Here is a 4868-nt window from a genome sequence, read left to right on the forward strand (position 1 = left end):
GCGAAATGGGTGTGTTTGTCACTTAGTTTCAAGTATTTGTTATTGTAACTTTATAGTCTAAATAACATTGTTTTTTAACTTGTAAATTGAAAGCCATATACTGTGGCTAGGGTGATAAATGTAAACATTTCAGATTACAGTGGGAATGTTACATGAGGAGGCTTTATAAAAAATTTTCAAACATCAGCACGAGCGCTTCAGGCATTCTGTAGCTGTATATTCTTTCAACTTTGGAATTTTCAGAAAATATTTAAGTTAATTTTTTTCTTCAAGAGTTAAAAATTGGAAAAGCAATATTGCTGTTTTAAATGTCACATTTGAAAGTGTGTCAGCTTGTTCTGTTACTTTTCACAATGTTTTTTTTAATATTGTAACATCCTGAGCTAGTTACACTTGTGATCTTAGAGAAGGGGGGGGGGAAGTTGTGGGTTGGGGTTTTTTTTTTCCAACTATGGATTTGATTTTCAAGTGATAGACTCCAACTGTAGCTCTACAAAGGTAGTGTTTAAGGAACATCTTTCCAGTATATTAAAAAAAAATCAAAATAAGAGGTGTTTTATATATTTTTAGATGTTTTGGACTACATGGCTTGAAGTGCTCAACTTTATTGGAGGCAAAGATTACCAAAAAAATCTGGTACCTGCAGCAGTTCTGGAGTCAGCTGAAGCAACTAGCTCTCGACATTCATTGTATGAGTAATGAATCAAAATTATCTGGTTAAGACTAAATCTCATGCGTAACTAAGGAAGATTTTGGAAGTCTTTTGACATGAAATAGGAAATAGCATGGACATGGTCAGAAGGAAAGACAGGTGATAGTGGTATATTATGCAATTGTTGATGCCATAAGACTACATTTTTTTACTTTGTGAAATGAACACAGTTGCTGGGCCATATGAGAACTTACACATTTCGTGTGTAAATCGTATTTCGTCTTGTATAAAGCATAGAAAATATATTTGAGCTGTTTTGTAACAGAAAATAGAGCAATTCCTAAGGAAATAGATCAGTTTTCCCTAAATCTTGTCACAACATTTTTCTAAGAAAAATGTCACATTTTCTAAATTTTTTTCTGTTTTTAACAGAATTTATTTCTGTGAGCTTTCGTGTAATAAAACATTTTCAGTCAAAACCATTTGCATGGAAAATAAATTCATCTTGCAGAGAAAAAAATAAGGCTTCTATCTTGTTACACCACACAGCTAAAAATGCTTTAGTGGCATCATGAGGTACATGTTGTTTAAGCTGTGGTGGTTTTTCGTCCAACGCACTTCTCACTTTCAAAATTATTTGTGCATTTTGGCAGTGTGTGCTAATTCTGGGAAAACTTAACTTGAAGGAATGTTTTCTAAAAAGAATTCTGCCGATGATTGTTACACTTCTTTCATAGCTCTCTATGAATATTACTGAAAAGTATCTGTACTTCATAATGGTTTAATTGTACAAAGTTACTTAATTTATCTAGAGTAATGCTCCCCTTACTATGTTATGGGTTTAATAGCATAAATTTTATTAACCCATAACTCCTGAGGTATTCTGGTCAAGGTAGAAAGCTTGTTAATTACGTATTTAATAAATGGAAAATACTAAAATGATAAATGTGAAAACATAAAACATTTATTAAAAAATAAAGCATTTGATCACAAACATGCTGATCAGGAAATGCCAGCTTAAACATCTCCAATTTTTTGTGTTATCTCACGCTATCTGATAAAAATACTGTGCTCTTTGGTGAGAAAAGGGAGAGGGTCAGATTAGGACTTGAGCTGGGGACTTAGCTGCATTTGCAATTTCTTGGGGTGGGGTTTTTTTTCATTTCCAGAAATATGAATAGATACTTAATAGAATGACCTATTAAAAATAGCTGTTATTTTTACCATTACTACTATGAGCAGGTTAATGCTGGCTAAAAGCAGTAAGAGGAGGAGCAGTGGTTCCGAACAGAAGCGTGCTCAGAAGAAGGGCGGCGCCGTGGCCCAGAGCCAGGACTGGCAGTGGTCAGCGATACCCAGGGCATTCCCAGCTTCTAGCAGACTGTCGCTTGAGGAGTTCTTGAGCCAAAGGCGCTATGTGCATCTCTTAATAAGGCCTTGCCCATTAAGTGGCGTAATTCTTTAACTCGGGGGGATTCTGCAGCATCCTCTGCCAGGAGTTCCTGTATGTTACTGTACAGTACGTGTAAAAGTATGTTTCTTTTATAGCTTCTGCCTGATCTCTCTCCTCTGCTGCCTTTACCTGTTTTCTGAATAGCCATGTGTAGTTGTTTCCTGCTTGCTGTCCTGTGTGTGATTTTTATAGACCTAAACCTGTATATTCTTTGCCACTTCTTTCCCGGAAGTTAAAATTCACCTGTAATCTCTCCGTGTGTGGGACTACTCCATAGCCCTGATCCTCCTGCCCTTCATTTATTTATTTATTTTACTATATTCTTTATAAAGGAAAATAAGTCAAAATACGATGTAGTATTTAAAATCAGGATATTCCAGAGTTGCATAGCGTCGTAAGAGTTTTGGGGGTTGGTTTGTTTTCAGTCCATCCTCTCAGTCTGGGCTTGCTTTCCTCGGCAGGAACAGCCGCGTAGACCATGCGCAGTAGACCGGGCATCTGATCGGTCATTAGTACTGGAGCTCTAATGAAAGACTTGAAGAAGGGGGGGGTTCTATGACACTTTACTATTTTGCTCAGTTGTTAAAAGCGTACTGAAGCAGCCCAGCCTTAGCTTTCTGCAGGTGGGTCTGGTTATGACCCTGCTGTCAGAAGTCAACATAGGTACTTCTGGGCCATGTTCAGGTGTGGCTTGGCTGCCAAAGTAAATACTAAACTGCTTTGGTCTTACTGAACTGCAAGTCTCAATCGCAAGTGCTCTTGACTCGGAAGAGTGAAAATGTTACGTCGGAGAAGAAATGTGCTGTTTATTGGCCCCATAACTAGCAACCTATAGCCCTGGCCTTAAAGGTGTGTTATGAGAAGGGTGTTCACAAGCATGCGGTGTTGGGCACCTGGGCCTTGGTCTTTGTGGTGTGTTTGAACGTGGAACTGTCGCCAGCTCCTTGGGCTGGCTCGTCCTTCTCGTCCCTTGTGCTGCTCTGCGTCCAGGTGTGAGTTACTGCTGAGCGAGGCTGTGTGCGCTGAGCACCTCCGCCGGTCGAGGGGGACAGCTGGGTCTGAGCTGGTGTGAACCAAAAAGACGTTTGGGAGGGAACTTGTGATGACCAGTTCTGATCTTGTATGCTTAGATTTACCTTTCAAAAGAGGTTGTGATATCCAAGCCCATAGATACAGTAAGGGAGATTGCATCCCTTTTGCTAGGGCTCCCTGGCCGAATTTCTGAATTTCCTCAGGGTAGTGGCATTAGATGTTGTAAAGAGGAGCTGCTGACTCCCCCAGTGAATTCACCATCCATGTAGGAATAAATTTTGGCTGAACTGTTTGTGGCATTTGTAAGAACTGTAATTCTGTTCTGTAACTATAATTTTCCTTGGAGCAAGGTCTCCGAAGCTTGATTATTCATATACTCAAATCTGAAGAATGTTTTCTTGGGAGGGGGGAAAAAGACTACCACTGTTTAGGCCATCTTGTTATATAAATCATCAAAATATGACCTCATAGTATGAAAGCAGTTAGACAAATTTTGGGACAAAACTATCCACTCTCTTTTTTAAAAATACTTTAAAATTGTCATTAACAGATCATGCTTTCTAAAGCAATTTTAGTTGCTATTTAAGCAATATTGCTGTCTTCAAATTCTAGACGCTTCATCTTCACAGTTCTGCATGGGAACCTGACTAGAAAAATGTTTTTCTGTTTGCATTCATGTTAAATGAATTTTACAAACAGATCATGTACATACTGAAAATCAAATTCAGTTTTGAAAACTACTAGTAGTACTGATTGGATTTAGATGGAATATTATTTTAACCCAGGAGCATGGTGTTCTTTTAATTTACTTAAGGCTCCAGTAACATAACTGTTCTACACTTTTCCGTGCAGGCTATACTCTAAAATAGCTTAGCACATGCCAGCCACCAAAAAATACATGAGTTAGGGTGGACACGTCAAGCTCTAGCAGCAATTTAAGTGCCTCCCTGTACAGTTTTATGAATATAAAAGATGACACTAGCTCATCTTCATTCACTGTTCTTAAACTACTTTGAATTGTCTTTCACTGTTGAGGAAAGCATGAGGCTAATTTTCTTGGAGAATCTAAAAAGGCAAGAGTCTATTATTATGTTAGCAGAGAGAATTGACTCCAGTTACTCTAATAACATTCAGAGAGCAGGGAAACTTGTCCTTCAACTTACTTTCAATTAGATGTTAGTATTTTTTAAAGCTTTTTTATTTGTCAAAATACGTTTTTAAGAAATGGTGAAGTCAAAATACAGAATAAAGGGGTATTTTAATCAAAAGTCTATTTAAAACATATATTAGTAGGTTAAAAGTGGCATGAGCAAAATACTACTCTCTACACCGGAAAAACTTGAGGTCACTTCAGAGATGTTTTGCTTTTTATATGTTTGCCGCAAGCAAGTCTATAATTTGGCTGAGACTAGGGATTTTCTTTTCTTGTCTACTCCTCATGACTATCATCAAGCATTTTCTCCTAACTTAAAAAAAAAAAAAAAGGGGGGGGGGTGTGCAACTTAAAGCCTTGGGAAACCGTGTTGGGAAAATGGTTTGTTAACCCATAAAACAGACAAGTCCATTAAGAAAATAAACTGTCACATTTTGACTCTGTTTACACAACGTCCATTTTATGCTCTCTTTTTCCACTATTTTGCAAAATAAAGAGGGGACCAAAGTTTCTCCCGAGGGAGGAAATAAGCTGCAACATTTCTTAAAAGAAGGTGGTGGGGGAAAGAGCAAGGGAGT

The sequence above is a fragment of the Phaethon lepturus genome, unplaced genomic scaffold (assembly GCF_000687285.1).
Source record: "Phaethon lepturus isolate BGI_N335 unplaced genomic scaffold, ASM68728v1 scaffold7507, whole genome shotgun sequence".
In the NCBI taxonomy this organism is placed as follows: Eukaryota; Metazoa; Chordata; class Aves; order Phaethontiformes; family Phaethontidae; genus Phaethon; species Phaethon lepturus.